At 49.9% G+C, this 17,320-nt stretch overlaps 1 protein-coding gene across 2 annotated transcripts in view; it reads left to right on the top strand.

Annotated features, from left to right (window-relative positions):
* The first annotated feature begins 1,000 nt into the window (after positions 1 to 1,000).
* 6430548M08Rikl (RIKEN cDNA 6430548M08 gene like) overlaps positions 1,001 to 17,320 on the top strand; it is a 47,403-nt gene continuing 31,083 nt past the window's right edge. For both annotated transcript variants that reach the window (NM_001107436.2, XM_087594688.1), the window contains exon 1: positions 1,001 to 1,162. The gene's annotated coding sequence lies outside the window, so the exon portion shown is untranslated. The remainder of the gene's footprint in view (positions 1,163 to 17,320) is intronic.

Raw genomic sequence — 17,320 nt, forward strand, 5'->3', positions numbered from 1 at the left:
TCACCCAGCCTTCCCCTCTAGAGCTGGCACCAAGCTCTCACACCCAGAGGTCTAGGTGTGAGACCGTCTCCTGGGGTGGTCACGTATACCTGGAAGGTTCTAAACTCCCCAAGAACTGCAGCTCCCAGCGTTTTTCTCAGGATCTCATAAACTTTCCCAAGAAGTCTTAGTGGGACAGATCTTTCCATCTGTCGTCAGCAAAGGGAAGGTGCCTGGTTACCACCAACAGGATCATCTTCCTGATTGGCAGAACTCCATTCCCCCTGGCTAACCCTCACGACTTCAGAAAAATCCCAGAAGTTCAACCTTGGTTTTCTTTAGTTTTTCTTTGCCTCCCTGGCTCTGGGCATGGGAGCCAGGACCTGAGCTCCACCCCCAGCCTCTTTGTGTTTCTTTATTGAAGAGATGTGGGAGAAGCTGAATGGCTGGACGTTGTGCCTACTCCTATTTATGAAAAGAGCCAAATCTACTGGCCTCTTAAAGACACGCCTTTCGGAAGACAAACGGGACTTAGCCTGCCACTCGCGCCTTCAAAGGCCGGTCGGTCCACGGGATCTTCGCTGGGACTCTGCTACCTTAGGCAAGACCAACTTTGAGGGAAAATTTCTCTCCCAAACCACTCCTGCGCGCAAAAAGGCCGCGCCCTGGTCATCCTCTGCTGGAACTGTTCTGGAGGGAACCCGCGCGGCTGTGGGGAGACCCAGGGACGAAGGGGCGCTCCTGCGCCTGCGTACAGGAGCCGAGCGAAGAGGGGCGCTCCCAGTAAAAGTGACAGCTCGTGAGTCACGTGGTGCTCTGGAGGCGGGGCTCCCGGCTTGCTCCTGGGCTCCGGAGAACTCGCACGTCACGCGGGAGAGGAGGGTGGGACTGGGCGGGGCGCTCCCTGCTGACTGACAGCTCTCTCCGCCACACTACAGAAAGACCCGGCTGGTCGCACATCACGTGCCGCTAAAGGGGCGGGGCGAGCCCCGCTGACTGACAGCTCGCTCCGCCGCGCCTCAGAAGGACCCGGCACGGCTCACCGCGCCCGGCGCATCCGCGGCAGCTGCGGACCCGACGGCGTCCGCCCCCTGCCCGGTCCCGCGGGCTGCCGCGGCGAGAGGGCCTCGGGCTGCGGTGCTGCACTCGCGAGGGGCTGTGCGGCGTGGCTGAGCGGGGACCGGTGAGGAGGGGTCGCGGGCGGCGTGGGCGGGTCAGCTGGACGGCCGGTGCAGCCCGCAGGACTGTCACTCCGCCGGCCACAGTGGAGGGCCTCGAACCGGTCAGAGGCCACGACCCGCGCCGGGGCCACCGGGGAAGGCTGGGACACCGAGGCCGCTTCTAGGATTTGGGAAGACCAGTCTTGCACTGGTCTGCGCTCTCCCGAGTTGCGGGTTGATGAGACGTGGGAAGGTGACAAGGGGAGGAGGAAGCAGGCTTGGCGGTCCATTACCGCACACGGGTGCGACCTACGGAGTGAGCGGGAGCGCGGCTCTGCGGGCGCAGGTGCGCTGGCACGGGCTGGGCCCCCGACGTGGAGCTGTCCCGGTGGTGAGTCACAGGTAGAGGTGAGCTGGCAGCTGTCAGGCCGGGCTACCCTCGCCCTGGCTGGGGATCCAGCCTGTAACCCGATGCTGAGGTTCTGATTCATTCCCTACGATCTGCCTCCTCCCTAGTCCTGAAAGCAGGACAGCGACATAGCATGAACCCCAGGACAGGAGTTGAGTGAGCCACATCCCTTTCCTCTTTCCCACACTGTGGTCAGAAGTAAGGATCTTTAGGCCTTTGAGGACCAAGATGGCAGATAAGCTGTTTCGACGGGCTTCCGTGGAAAAAGTTGACACCCGAGATTTTCTTTTCCCCTCAAACACTGGTGATTTCTAGTTGGCGATGATGGGCTATGTCAGTCCCTGTTGCAATACAGAAATTTCTTGGGATGGTTGTCTTTTGGATGGTCTGTGTCAGTTCTTGAGAATGTCACAAATATAGCCATATCACACGCCTTAAAGAAATTTAGCATCTCCACGGATGCTAAATGCAGCTCAATCTTCCTGACAATATTTGTTTCTTCAAAGGTAAGTGGTTTTATAATAACCCCAAATGGCGCTGAGGGAGCTTCTTTTAGGACAGCTCCCCAACCCCCTGATCCCCTAGGGAGCTATAGAGTGGGCAAGTCATGTGAATACCTGGCTTCCTTTCCTTTTCTCCCTTTCACAAAAGGAAAATCATTGGGTTACAAGAAACATCAAGGGTCTGGAGTGAAGGTTCAGCAGTTAAGAGCACTGATCTTTGAGAAGACCAGAGTTCAGTTCCCATCACCCACCTTGGGGGACTCCCAAACACCTGTAACCCTAGCTTCACAGAATCTGATGCTCTCTTCTTGCCTCCTCAAGCACCTATTCACAGGCATACAAAAACAGTTAAAAAATTAAAACAACTAAAAATGAAATTTCAAACATCAGATGAAATGGATTAGGCTTGCACTGTTAGTACTCCAGAAGCTGAGGCAGGAGCATCATGGGTTCAAGGCCATCCTGGGCTGTATAACAAGACCAAATCTAAAGAGAGGAATCAAAAGCTGAATGACAGCCCACTGCAGTAAGGAACAGCAACAGGAGGATGACTTCCACTGTTATGGTGTTCTCATGCTTGGTAGCTTACAGAGTACTTTCAACAGGATCTCCTTGTTCATCTTCACCATTAATTTGGGAGTGGCAGGTGACATTCCTCCTGTGACACAGATGAAGAAACCAAGACTCACTTGTCTAGGGCCACTTAACTATTGGAGGCAAAGAAAGCGCCACAATAATTTGGTTGCTAAAAGTGCTGGGTATAATAGATCATCACCCAAGAGGACATGAGATGGGTGTGAACAGATTACGCCTCCTGCTGGGCTGGAGGGCTGAGTGGAGCATCCTTCTCTGCTCTCCCCGCCTCACTGACAGCCTGGTTGGCCAGCCAGCATCACCATACTGTTACCTCTCCCTACACCCTCTGTGGCAACTCAGATTTGTCTCCAGGCTTTGAGAAAGCCAGTAGGAAGTGCATTGCAGAGCATTTTTGCTCAAGTGCTTAGTTTCCAAACAAGTTGGGTGTCCTCAGCTATGATGCAAGACAGCATGGCAGTTCTAGGGAGACGCGCCCCAGTGACTTTTTTTTTTAATCTCCCAACTGGAAGAGAAGTGTGGTAGAATCCATGGAGCTGCTGCCGGCTCTGCTGCGTTCACCTAGATTTTGTACGTGGCATTGTTTGAGGCCTTTTTTTCCCCCTATTTTTAGCACACACAGCTGTTCTTGTTAGGGAAGAACAAGCTTTTTATCCCATCCTCCAAATCCGGGCAGCACCACAGGACTGCAGGGAGTTACCTTATGGCTGTTTCTGCAGGTCAGTTCAGTGGTTCTGGCCAGACTGAAAGCCAAAACAGTCCCGGGTGCATGTATCAAAGCCAAGGTCTGACCTGAAAGCTTTCATTTACTGCATGTCTCAGGGACTGTGTTCTTTTCTCGATAGCACATTTAATGAAGGTCACAGAAAGCCATTCAGAGTACACGTTGTAAGTTGCTACAGAGGTGCAGGAATTTGAGCTGGTAAGCCAGGAACATCTTGATGACCAGAATTACAGAACATTCAGGGCTGTTACTGGTAAGATCCCAAGAAGCAAAGGACACGCAGTACAGTTAGAAAGGCTTGTTTGAAGAATGCCATAGTCTCTCAGGATGCAGCTCAGACTTATCTTAGGCTGACGGTTAGTGACACAGGTACTGACTGATCTCGCCTGTATCTCTAGTGTCAGCAGCTACCCCAGTGATTCCCAGAGTCCCTCCTTACGCATACCTAGTTTTCTGTGCCACAGGGCCTGTTCACTGGTTGTTCTTCCTTCCAGATTTCCTTGTAGGCACCCGCCTATCATTCAGGTAACCACTCCTATGTCACATGTTAAAGGAGACCTTCCCTGTTAGTCAAAATGATCTTCCTGTTTCCTCTGGTCCCCAGCCCACTCCCTTCAGCATATTGCAGTTTTCTTTATCTGCATTAGAAATAACCTTGTTTCTTTGAGAACATTTTTTTATTATCTGTCCACTGTTTGCTGCTGTATCAACACGCCCAGAACAGTGGCTGGCTTGTAGAAGTGCTCAGTGCATGCTTACTGTAGGACTGTTTATATCAGAGCCTTACAGGATGGGAGGAGGTGCTACTGAGGTGGACACTCGATTGGCTTCTCTTATGGGAGATAGCAGGCTAGCAGCTGACCAATGGGCAGAAGAGTTCAGGCATGGTGGATGGGAAGAGAAGCCAAGTGACGGTCTGTGTCAATCTCCTGGAGGAGCGAGCTATAACAACGTTCTATAAACTGGGTATTTCAAAACAATAAAAATGGATTCTCTCAGAGGTTTACAGACCAGAAGGACCGTTTCCTTTTCATGACTCAGGTTCCATGTATCTTTCAGCTGCTACTACTGGTTGCTGGTCAGCCCAGGGATCCTTCCTTTATAGCTGAAGCACTCTAGCTTCTGCATTTGGGGGTCTACTATAGTCTATCGTGGTCTCAACAAGTCACATCCATAACCATCCTTTTCCAAACATATTAACACATATCGGGGGATAGAACTTCAATCGACATTTTTGTGGGCATAATTCAGCTTAATGTCTTCCAACTAAAAGATTCTGTGATCTTTAGTTGAATGCAGTGGTACTCACCTAACGCTTGGGAGGCTGAGGCAGGAGGATTGCAGCAAGTTTGAGATCAGTATCATATTAAGTTTGAGGTCAGGAATGGCTGTGGAGTAAGACCCTATTCTAAAACTCTAACAAGCAAATAAACTAAAATTTTTAAAAAAAGCCCACAAAATATAGTGACATTTTAACAGAACAAATTGGTAGAGGTTGCTTGGCAATGTTTAGGAACAATTACAGTGGTTTAGATGCATTCTTGGAACGCGTCCATGATGCTCCCATCTTCAGGGGATGGATGCACACTGTGCTTCATGGTGAGCCCTGGGACAGGATTTCCTTCCTTGACTTTTTGCTGGATTCCGTCCAATGGAGTTGAAATAGCTTGTCAGTGTCTAGCATCCCTGTTCTCTTCACCGTGGACTTCACACCTCTGTGTGGAGGAGGTGCTGACATCAGGGAAGCTATGCCCTCCCTATATCATTGCCAAAGACGGCTACTGAGCCTGTTGGGACATGCAGGCTCTGACCTTCACCCTTGACTACGTATGAACTCTTCAGGAGCTCCTGCCAGGCTGATTTGTGGTTTGTGGTAAAAGAACCTTGCCCTTCTCTCACTAGCTCTCTAAATCCTTATCTTGTTTAGCTTTCAGATGGGATCTTGTTGTGTAGCCCAGGCTAGCCTATTGCTCACAGTCCTCCCTCAATCTTCTAAGTGCTGGGATAACAAATCCATGCCACAATGTCCAGGTTGCTGGGGTTTTCCAGTTTTGTTTTTGATTGGATAACCCATGGCTGGTATCAAATTTCAAATGACATACCAAGATGCTAGTGACAAGTTGCTGTGATCTTTCCACTGTCCTCCCCATCTCCACGGGGACCATTACCGTCAGCATCTTGGGGCTCCTTCCAGAGACCTGATGCTCTTTTTATGCTTTCATTCCCAGTTACCACAGGGCTGTGGTTGTCTCTCCTTCCAGTCTTCTTCCCTCCTGCCTCTTCTGTGCCCAGTGGACTGGCTTGTTCCTATGTGTTCAGAAAGGATGACAAGATCCCTGCCAGGAGGTCTATATTGGGAAGGAGCGTGCTAGAAGAAATGATTCAGTGGTGCCACATTTAAGACAAATGGGAGGAAGTGCTTCTCTGGAGGGGTGGCTTCCAGCATCCTGTTGCTTCAACCTCATTATCTGGGCTGGTGCTGACAGGGGTGAGGAACGGCCCTGGGAACAGGGACAGCTGATCTTAGGTTCCAAGGGTGTTCTGAACCTTATTATAGCTGGTGATTATTATGGGGTGTATCTGCCGTGACAAGTACCATGCCCAGTTATAGGGTTATCATGTCAGTCCCCACAAAAACAGTCTGAATAGCCCCTGGTAATATCCCAATTTACAGCTGAGACTCCGGGTATAGAGGAGTCAAGAAATTTGCAAATCCATGTTCCCTGGCTTTGAATCTGTCTCCTCAGCTTGTCTGATCTGCTGCTGCCCTGGGCAAAGCCAAGGTCACCTGTGAGACCCCCTGTCAGTGCTTCTGACAGGTACTGAACACTACACTGGTCCTCTGCCCTCTGTGCCTGGGCGTTCCTGGTGCCCTGCCAGCCCTGGGATTTAGTCTCAAGGCCTGATTGACCCCTCCCCATCAAGAGCACTGTCTCAACAGCCATGTGTCTGCTCAGACCGGTCTTCACTCACCCTACTCACTCTTTTGCCTGCCCTCAGCACTTCCTAGCACTTTGGGGGTGCAGAAGTGCTGAGAGTGGAAGGCTACAGATGGCTTGAAAGCCCTGGCCTCTCAGAGCCTGGCTGCCATCGATTCCTTCTGTGAAGATGCTTAGCTCTCGGCTTCAGTCCTAAGAGTTCACTCACTCCTCACCCTCTCTTTGCATAGACTTTAAATAGCTGCCTCCCTCCCCTCTTTCTTCTCTGTTTCCTTCTTTCTTTAGGAGCTTGTAGAAGTGCATTTTACACATTATAGAATCTACCCATTTCACGAGTCAGTTATTTTTAGTAACGCTACTGAGTGGTAAGACCATCGTCATAGTCTAATTTTAGACCATTTCCATTGCCCCCAAAAAGCAAGTTACTAACGATAGCAGTTCCTCTTTGTCCTGTCCCCCACCCAGGAGCCACCATTTTGCATCCTCGCCATGGTTCTGCCTATTCTGGGCACTGGGCAGTAGGTGGTCCTTAGTGATAAGTGTCATTTTCTAGCTTGGAGCATGGTGAAGCATGGACCAGTCTTTGCTCCCATTCAGCCATTATTTTGTCCTGAGAAAGTGTGGTGCTTTCTGTTCCTCTGTCTTCCAGCATCATCTGCTGTCTCGAAGATATGCCTCTGCAGGGGAGCGGGGAGGGGCAGGTGAATGAAGGTGCCCCTAATGTTCTCGCTGACTCAGCTGGGGACTTTAATTTGGGGATGAGTCTAACTTCTAGGTATCTCTGGCTGGTTTGAACCCACGGTCCTATCGCCTCAGCCTCCCCAGTGCTGGAATTACAGGCAGGTGGCATTAGCCTGGCTCAGACCTTGCTTGAATTGCATGAGTTTGTCCATGAAAGTCTTCTTTCTGTCCCAGGATCCTAGTCAGGCTCTCTGTTGCATTTCTGTCATAGTCCCCTATGCTGGAACCCCTCTCTGGATGACACACACACACACACACACACACACACACACACACACACACACACACACACGAGAGAGAGAGAGAGAGAGAGAGAGAGAGAGAGAGAGAGAGAGAGAGAGACAAAGAGACAGAGACAGAGACAGACACCCAGCTCTGGAAACAGAAAGGGCCGCTAAGAGTGCGCCTGAAGTTGCCTGCTGCTCTGTGAAGGAAGCAACTGTCAGGATTCGACGCTGCCTTGATCTTGGCCGTGCAGGCTCCTACCAGAAGCCCCTGCCAGCCTCTAAAGCCAGAATTGGGTGGCCAAGACTCATTACAGGGCAGGGGTTGTTTTGCTCTTAGTAACTGCCCCCACCCAGGCTATTGTGCTGTGTGCAGACCACAGGCAGGGGCTCAGGGGCTCGCACCCAGCCAGGTGTGCTGGAGAGCGTTCCCTGCCTTTGCATCTTAGGCAGGCATGATTCACAGCAGATGAGTCACAGCTGCAGAGTGGCCACTGAGCTTGCGGGGAATGGGGCACTGGGAAGAGCAGATCCAACGCAGATGGAAAATACCAAAGCAGAAAGGCACCAGTGGCGAGTTTGAGCCAACATGCTTGAGTTGGGAGGTGTGAGCTAAAACTGGGGTGCAGAGCTGGGCTTCCTAAGCAAGGGGTGAAGGCTCTGGAGGAACAGGAGCCCATTCTGGCTAACTACGCATATTAAGTTTATAGTTAATAGAAAAGACTTAAATGAAATCCAAGCAGCACCAAGTCTGAGATGTCCTCTGCTGTAATTTAGTTCAGGGTGACCCAAAGGAGATGGAAAACCACTTAATAACCAAGCCTAGTGCTGCTTCCACTTAAAGCTGGGCATGGTGGTGCACGCCTATAGCCCTGGCACTCCCAGAGCTGCAGCCCAGGGCTGCAGGGCTGGACTCAGTACCTCTTCTTGCTAGTCCTCATTTTGTTCTGCTCACATGCAGTCTGCTCCGTGAGCCTGGGTCCTTAGCCTAGCCTCCATGACTAGCCTAGAACCCTGGCATCCCCAGTTCCTACCTTAGGCCTTTGCCTCACTGTCGGCTACACAGGCAGGTTCCCTGCCCAGCCAGTCCTTCTCACTCACACCATTCAGCAGAAATTCGAGGCAAGCCACAGTAAACATCCTTGAATAAAAGAAGCAGTGAAATGAATTTAAGATATCTATGTAGCCAGTATAACCAACATGATTTCCACATGATATAGCTTTTTTAAAGGGTTATTTATTTTCATGTATATGGGCATTTGTTTGCCTATGTGTATGTCTGTGCACCACATGTGGCCTTGTGCCCATGGAGGCCACAAGAGGATATCAGATCCCTTCAGACCAGATTTACAGGCTGTTGTGAGCCACCATATATCCAGATGCTGAGAATCAAACCCTGCTCCTCTGGACGTGCAGCCAGTGCTCTTAATTGCTGCTCTAAGCCACCTCTCCAGTCCCAGAAGTAGGCTTCTGGGAGGAGTTGTTGTTGTTGTTGTTGTTGTTGTTGTTGTTGTTGTTGTTCTTCTTCTTCTTCTTCTTCTTCTTCTTCTTCTTCTTCTTCTTCTTCTTCTTCTTCTCCGTCTTCTTCTCCTTCTTCTCCTTCTTCTTCTTCTTCTTCTTCTCCTTCTCCTTCTCCTTCTCCTCCTCCTCCTCCTCCTCCTCCTCCTCCTCCTCCTCCTCCTCCTCCTCCTCCTCCTCCTCCTCCTCCTCCTTCTTCTTCTTCTTCTTCTTCTTCTTTTCGGAGCTGGGGACCGAACCCAGGGCCTTACGCTTGCTAGGCAAGCGCTCTACCACTGAGCTAAATCCCAAACCCTCTTCTGGGAGTTTTTGTTGTTTTATTTTTTTTTTCTTTTGAGCTAAGATCTTATTACTGGGATTCCAGGTGACACCACCACAACCACCTTATGATAATAATTACTGAAAGACTTTAAACTCCTTTTGTTTTCTTGTATGAAGCGAGAAATCTGATGGCCAGGACATCTCGGCTTGGACAGCCATATGCGGGTTGTCACTGGGAGGTTCAGATGGGATCTGTCCACACTCATGTCTCATTCACAGCACTAACAATGGTGCTATGATTTCTGCTTCTTCTTTGGTGCCTCCAACCGAAGCAGAAGCTCCATTCGTCTCGTCCCTTCCAGACAAAGCGTGTCCCACTGTAAGTGCACAGTGAATTCTGCTCAGTAGCCCAGCGGGCATGTGGCCAAGCACAAAGTCTCCACTAAGCAGGTAGAGGCGGCTCAGTAGTCAGTGCCTCTGATGACTTTTCTAGCAGGGCAGCTTAATGTCCACCTTCCTTGTCACCAAAAAACTACTCCATGTTTCTGAAGAACATGTGTTTATGTTCCAAAGTAAGAGAAGACCAGGGACTGGGGGTGTTTAGTTCTTGTTGTATACGATTGCCTGCAAGGGAGTTCCAAGCTGATTTTATCATGGTTAAATCAGTTGTCAGTTATATGTACATTGAGTCGTACGGTTTGGGGGATACTTCCAAATGTAAACTGAAGCTGTGCTAGGCTTCCAATCTCCTTATCCCTCCCAATTCTCCAGCTAAGTCTGAGTAAGTCTGCATTAGCTAAGTGGGGGACATCAGTCCACCTCGATCTTCTTGCTGCTGTACGCCATCTGCTTTTGTGGTCTTAAATATCTTCTTGTGTCTGGCATGCTTGGGCTCCTACCAGATTTGACTCAGAAATGTAATATTCTCTCTATCTCTGTCTCTGTCTGTCTCTGTCTGTCTCTGTCTCTCTGTCTGTCTCTGTCTCTCTCTCTCTCTCTCTCTCTCTCTCTCTCTCTCTCTCTCTCTCTCTCTGTGTGTGTGTGTGTCCCCATCTCCATGTTGATGTGTGAGTGTAGTGCCATGGTTCTCATGTGGAGGTCAGAGGACAGCCTTGGGTGTCAATCTTCACCGTCCACTCTGTTTGAGACAGGGTTGTTGTTAGACAGTGTACATGCCAGGTTAGCTGGCCCACAAGCTTCCAGGGAATCTTCCATCTCCACCTCTCATCTTGCCATGGAAACACTGGGATTTGAATTGCACATCTCATGACTTTCCATAGGTTCTGAGGTCCTCTTGCTTTGAACTGAGTCTCTCTGTTGATGAGGCAAATGCCTTACCCACTGAGCCATCTCCCCAGCATCAAGAAACAAGACTTTTAAGGTTCCCCAGGCAAAATCAAGCTTTCACTTCTGTGTTGCCATTAGCACCTGCATCTAGAATTGTGGTGTTTGTCAGGAGCTAAGATACTTCTGGAATGTCTCTGAGACCATTCCCCATTTATCTTCACATCCCTGGGGCCAGCAAGGACCTAATCAATTGTCATCACACAAATTGCCTGATCTCTGGAGTTACATCCTGCATTCTCTCATCTGTAGAAAGGAAGGGAAGTGACATTAAGGCAGCAACTGTAGAATAGGACTCCTCTGTATCAACCAGAGTTGACTGCCAGTCCAGAGCAGGAGTAGCCTCTCCTGTTAGTGTTCCACAGACTGGGGCCACCAGCCCACCCTAGTGCCGTGGCTGATTGGAGGGTCCTTGGCTGTGCTCATTGACTTTCATTACTGAAGCTCATTACCGAAGGCAATGGATAGGGAGGAAGGTTTGTTTAGCTCACAGGTTTAAGGCTGGGCCACACTGTTGGCCACGGCAGAGCCTATGGAAAGAGAGTGGTCTCCTTTTTAGCCTAAGCAGGACAGGATGAACAGAGTCCTGATGACCTAAGTACCTCTCATTATGTCTACCTCTGGTCCATTCCCAGACCCTTTCATATTGTCCACGTGTGGACCAAGCTTGCAACAAGATGTATTCCTTAGAGGAATACAGAGTCCACCTAGCTGTAGTGACGTCCACAGTCCGGCATACCAAGGCTGTGGAATCAGGCTCTGCCTGCTCTATCTGGACTTCTGCAGTAGCTCTTTGGCCCCAGGCAGCTGCGTAGCTTTCTAAGCCTCAAGGATTCCACATTCACAGACTGACATAGCAGTGGATCTGGCCTGTGTGACTCGGCACCTGGAGGGTTTGACAGCACGGTGTTAGTTGACATTACTTTTAATAACCAAGAATCCCTTTATAACCGAGAAGCCCTTGCCACTGCTGAAAAGCCCAGCTGAACTGCCCTGACAGGACTGCAAGCAGCACTGGCTGTAGCTGGCTTTGACTCTGGGTAACTAGATCAGTTTACACATCGTGCAGAGGAGTGCCCGTGTCACACAGTCCTAGCCTCTTTTTTTTTTTTTTTTTTTTTTTGGTTCTTTTTTTCGGAGCTGGGGACCGAACCCAGGGCCTTGCGCTTCCTAGGCAAGCGCTCTACCATTGAGCTAAATCCCCAACCCGTCACACAGTCCTGAGAGGGGTGCAGCAGGGTCCCCTTCAACTCACTCCTCCATTCTAATGCAGTGTATCAGAAATCTAAAGAACTATAACTGTGCAGGACTACTACACTGAGTGACATGAAATCTTTGAAATGTTTGATAAGGGAAATTTAGAGTGCCGTAGTCTCAGTTACTGAGGAGGCTGAGGTATTAGAAACACTAAAATGCATGAGTTCAAGACACAGTGAGACCTTGTCTCCTCCAAAGATCCAGAATCCAACAGTATCTCCCATACCAAGTACTGGTATGCAGTAAGGGACCTGCGCGCGCTCGCGCTCTCTCTCTCTCTCTCTCTCTCTCTCTCTCTCTCTCTCTCTCTCTCTCGTGAGTGTGTGTGTGTATGTGTGTGTGTGTGTGTGTTTCTCTGTCTCAATATTAGCTTCTCCATTCATGTCTTATTTTTTTTTAAAGATTTATTTATTTATTTATTACATGTAAGTACACGGTAGCTGTCTTCAGACACACCAGAAGAGGCACCGGATCTCTTTACAGATGGTTGTGAGCCACCATATGGTTGCTGGGAATTGAACTCATGACCTCTGGAAGAGCAATCGGGTGCTCTTAACCGCTGAGCCATCTCTCCAGCCCATCATGTCTTATTTATATTGTGTCTTTCCCTCTGTGTTGTGTGACTCAGGTGTGCTCCCCCCCAACCAACCTTGTGTGTGTATGTGTGCGTGCGTGCGTGCGTGCGTGCATGTGTGCGTGTCCTTTCTAGCTACTAGTATGATCGAGAGGTCTGGTCTGATCAGTGGCACGCAGAGAAATGGCACTGCTCCACTACTCCCCACTGTTTCGGGGATTCTGACCCATGACACTTATTTAATCTCGTATCAAGCTGTCTAAAGGACCTGGTATGGCATTTTAGGAAGTTGTGAAAAGGAGGTCTGCCCCCCAGAATGGGCACAGGGCAGAAGCAGACACCAAATTATTAGCGCCAAGGAGATTTATTACCCCCAAGGGGGTCAGGGGGCTCAACTGCAAAGGCCAAGCAAGCAAGAGCAAAACAAAAAACAAACAAACAAAAAAGCCCCACCTCAAACAAACAAACAAATAAAAAACCACTGCTAGGGTTTTTAAGAGGAAAAGGGAGAGTCCGTGCTAGGGTGAGTCGGTAAATCCTGATTGGCCCTACTAGCCAAATCATGAATTTTGATAGTTGGGCCTTGGTGTTTGGTCTCAGGGATGAGTCAGCGGCCAAGTAACAGAATAGACCTTGGCGGCTGCTTTCGGAATGTAATGGTTTTTAGCAAGAGAGAAAGGGGGTGAAAGGGCAAAACCTGTCTGTAATGTCTTCCATGCTCAGATCTGCTAGAGGCCCTTCACGATGTCTAAATTCAGTTTTCTCCAGCAAGAGGCATCAAACTGGGGTGACTCACTCCAGGAAATGCTTATAGACAATAAAATCATTGGGGCAGGAAGGCAGGTGTGGACTGTCAGACTCAGGCCTCGCTCCTGAGCCTTGCTGAACCCTGCCCACTGTTACCACTTGGGACCCAGCCCTCCCCCCCCCCCATGTGGAGCGGTCAGTGTCAGTGCAGCTCCTCCAAAACACAGATGCTCCCCCAAAAGGGTTAGGGTGTGGCTCTGGTGACTTTGCCTGGCCATTCTTGCTCTTTTCTCTGAGTTGTCTGCCCCACTCCTGTGGAGGAATTTGAACAGATGCAATGCGGTAGGCAGGCACCTTCTCTGTCTTCTCAGTGCATCCACTGAGGTGAGCTGTTCAGTGTTGCTTATTGATGTCTGTGGCTCTGACCTTTGGGCAATCAGTGGTGAAGGCTCTGGGTCAGTGGTGTTGGTTTATAGGGAAGGAAGAGGATGGGTGGACGCCTGGCACAATTCAGGAAATCAAGGTGACCTTTTGTGTCAACGGGGGTGGGCCATGGTATTCAGGGAGCTGACTGGAAATGGAACTCCTCCCAGGAACCCCCAGCATGCCTTGTTGCTCCCGGTAAGGACTGAAGCTCCTGTTGTCCCAGCAGCTCTAGAAGTATCTGTTCTCCCACTCTGAGAGAATAACACTCATCCTTGGGGCAGTTCCCCTGTGCATCCTGTCAACAGTCTGTGGTGCTGGGACTCATCTGGTTTTCTGTGACACAGGAGCCCTGGAGGCTCCTGGTACAGCTTTCTGCCCCGACCCCCACATTTGGTGTCGACTTTCTGTGCTGCCCTGGACTCGTGGCTGAACCACTGATGCTGAAGGAAAAGACAGTCAGCAGGGGTATAGCCTGTGGAGTGTCCAGTGGGGGTGTCACAGTGTCAGTGTGCAGCGTGGCATCTCAGAATCAAGCTAGTCATGGTCCTGGCAGTGGTACATCTAGCCTGTCAATCGAGGGAGGGGTTTTCTTGTTAGCGCTGGGTCACTGACGCTTCCTAAGGAAGCCTGGTGGGACTTGTCCTGTGTTCCTGTGAGTTTTGCCCCCCATCCTCTCACTCGGTGTCTTTCTTACTACGCAGTGCTACCTTTCACACGCAGCCACCCTCTCTGAAGTTGCCTGCCCTGTTCTGTTCAAACCTAGTGTGCTTTTGAGCATGGATGCCTTCCTCCCCAGTGGCAGAGGATGAGAAGTCTGGCGTGGGAAGCCCGGGCTCTCCCCCTCCCTCCTAATCCAACCTCCAGCCCACCTGGCAGGGAACCTGTAATTGACCTTCCTCATTTCCAGCCCCTCTCCAGCTCCCAGACCCTCCCTGAGCTTCACTGTTGTCATGAGCAAGTGAGGCCGTAGGCGGGAACATCTTTGTTCTTTGTGGGTCTGCTGATGACTGAGCCTGAGGTGACACATGCTCTCAAAGGACCAGGCTCAGAACTGCCTGTCAGGGAGGGCTGTAGCTGAGGTAGCTCAAGACAGTGGAAAGCTGGGGGAAGCTGGGTCTGAGTACCAAGTCCAGGCCCCATGTGGGTGGGCATGTGGTAGAAGGGTACAGCTAGCTGCTGAGTCTGGTGTCTCAGAGCCTCCTCTTTCTCTTTGCTCATTTTTCTTCTAAATTTATTTTGTGATGCCAGGTAATTGCTTTACTACTGCTCCTGACTCCAACCATTTTCCTAAGAAAGGGGAACTGCTCAACCTAGGCTGTGTCTTGGGCACTCAGCTGCCTTTGCCGATTCTCTTCCTTATACTTATCATGCAGTAAAGTAGACATATTTTGGAGTATATTTTAGAACACATAGATTCATGTAGTCACTATCAAGTTCAAGGAGGAAGCCATTTCTATCACCCTAAACTCCCATTGACAATGCCCCTCCCCATCTCTACCCAGCACCGGCATCTCTCTGTCTTTTAGGAAATGTCTCTCAGATAGAATCAGGTAAACTGTCAAGGAGACTCCCTTCACCCTGCTGAGGCTCACTGAGGCGTTCGTGCCTGTAGTCTGGAGTGAGGGCATGCCCGAGTGTCCACCTGGCCACTGGGCGGGGGAACCTTTTTGTTTCTAGCTCTTAGCATGAACACTGCCGAGCAGATCTGTGAATGTGCTCTTCCCCTCAGAACAGTGCATACCTCTGACCTCACCGGAGTGAGCTTTCTAGGCTCTGCCATCACTGTGTTAGCTCTGCAAGACAACCAGGCTTCCCATGCAGATCCCCGGAGACGTACACGGACGATCTGGTCTGTGGAAGTAGAACGTCAATCATTAATTCCTGTGGCTGCAGAGATAACTCAGTGGTTAAGAGCACCTGTTGCTTTACAGAGGACTGCGGTTCCGTTCCCAGCACCCAAGCTGGGTGGCTAACACCCATCTGTAACTCCAGTGCCAATGGATGTGACATTCTCCTCTGGTCTCCACAGGCACCTGTACACACATAGTACACAAGTAGACCTCCCCCGACACACACACACACACACACACACACACACACACACACACACAGAGAGAGAGAGAGAGAGAAAGACAGAGACAGAAAGACAGAGAAACAGAGAGACAGAAAAACAGAGAGAGACAGAGAGACAGAGACACACCCAGAGAGGTAGAAACAGAGACAGAATGAATGAATGTAATTCTGCACAGGAGAAGCCTAGCACAGGACACAGCAGCCTGATGCCCAAGGCCACCATCCATCTAGAGCCGTGAGTGACTTGATGCTCAAGACAGGCATAGTGAGAGGGAAATGACTTCCTCTAAAGGCTGCTCACCGCATCCGAGGCTATTTCTTTTCCTGTCTTTGGATTTTTGGAAACAGGGCCCTCACAGCCTCAGACCCAGCATGTGGCTGAGGGTGCCCTTGAGCTTTTGCCCTCCCTGCCTGTCCACCCAAGTGCTAAGGTAACTATAGGCATGTGCCACTGTGTGATACGTCCATCCGGTGACCTGTGCTTCCATGCTCCTTGAGATGTCCTCTCTACTGCTGGACTGTGTGTGTGTGATGCATGTATGATGTGGGTTTGGATGTGGGTGTGAGGGTATGAAGTGGATTCTCTCGGATTAGTCAGCTTTTTGGCTCTATGGGCTTTGTTCTCTGCCAGCCATAGATTTGGGGTTTTTCCCTCTGTTTCGTGCTGTCTTCCTTCCCGCACACACATATTGGATCCTTTGAAGCTGTCCCTTGGCTGCAGGCTCTCTCATTTCCTCGTCTTTTCTCCTTGCTGGGATCAGGCGCTTGCTGACCTTTTGGTGTTCACTGACTCTGCTGTGTCGTCCTGTTTGGCTGCTGAGTCTCTCCAGTGTTTTTAATTCCCCATTCTATGAGTTCTGTTTGATTTCCCTTTATCTTCTTCTCCCCTGAGACTTTTAAATTATTCCTTCAGCACCACCCTGCTTTGCTTCTTGGAATAGTTTTTAATAATAGCCATTCGGAAACCTCTGTCAGCTGATTCCAGTCATGGTGCCCTTTCAGGTGATCTGAGGGTTCTCCTGATGACTTTCCCAGTTCTTTCTGTGCTGGGTGATTTTGGATTAACCCTGGGTGTTCCCCATGTCAAGTTAGAAGACTCCGCGTTGTCTTTAAGTCTCTCAGGGAGGGTTGGTATCTTGGCTTCAGCAGGCATTAGCCTCTGCAGCTTTTGCATTGGACTGTTTCTCCCATGACTTTGCCCAGCTGTTCTGATCTTCCCTAGCCAATATTTCCATACATTTGTTCCCATAGATGCCCAATCCCCTAATGCTATCAAACCTAAAGCTTAATTTATAACTTAGGCACACCAAGAGATTAACAGCAGCATTACGGTGAGCAGTTCCACAGTCCTATAGTGAATGGCCAGAATATAGCCTTTTCACTTGGAGGCCATTATTGAATATAATAAAGGCTATCGAGACTCAGGACTGGGTCCTAACACAGTGGATCTGATAACCAGCATGGCTGTCAAGTGACATCAAGTGAGTAGTGGAGACAGTGTAGATATGTGGCTCTCTTAAGCAGATGGAACAACATGTCAGGAGGTCCATCACACTATTCAGAACGACACAGTTTAAAACAGGAACTTGATTTCTGAACATTTCTAGTTGATGTCTTCAGGCAGCAGTTAACTGAGGGCAACACAGACAGCACAGATAAAGAGAGGCCTCTGTGCTGTCCTCTCCTCTGCTGTCCTTCAGCCCTCAGCCAGGGCCTTACCAGGCTTCCTTGTGCTTTTCCTGTCTTTGTCCTTACTTCCTTGTCCCAGTAGACCTAGAGGAAAAAGAGTGGGGTTTCCACCCATTTACACTTTTCTAGCTGAAAAGGGGTTTCCCTCCCTCGGGACT

This window comes from Rattus norvegicus, chromosome 19 (assembly GCF_021556685.1).
Source record: "Rattus norvegicus strain SHRSP/BbbUtx chromosome 19, alternate assembly SHRSP_T2T, whole genome shotgun sequence".
Taxonomy (NCBI): domain Eukaryota; kingdom Metazoa; phylum Chordata; class Mammalia; order Rodentia; family Muridae; genus Rattus; species Rattus norvegicus.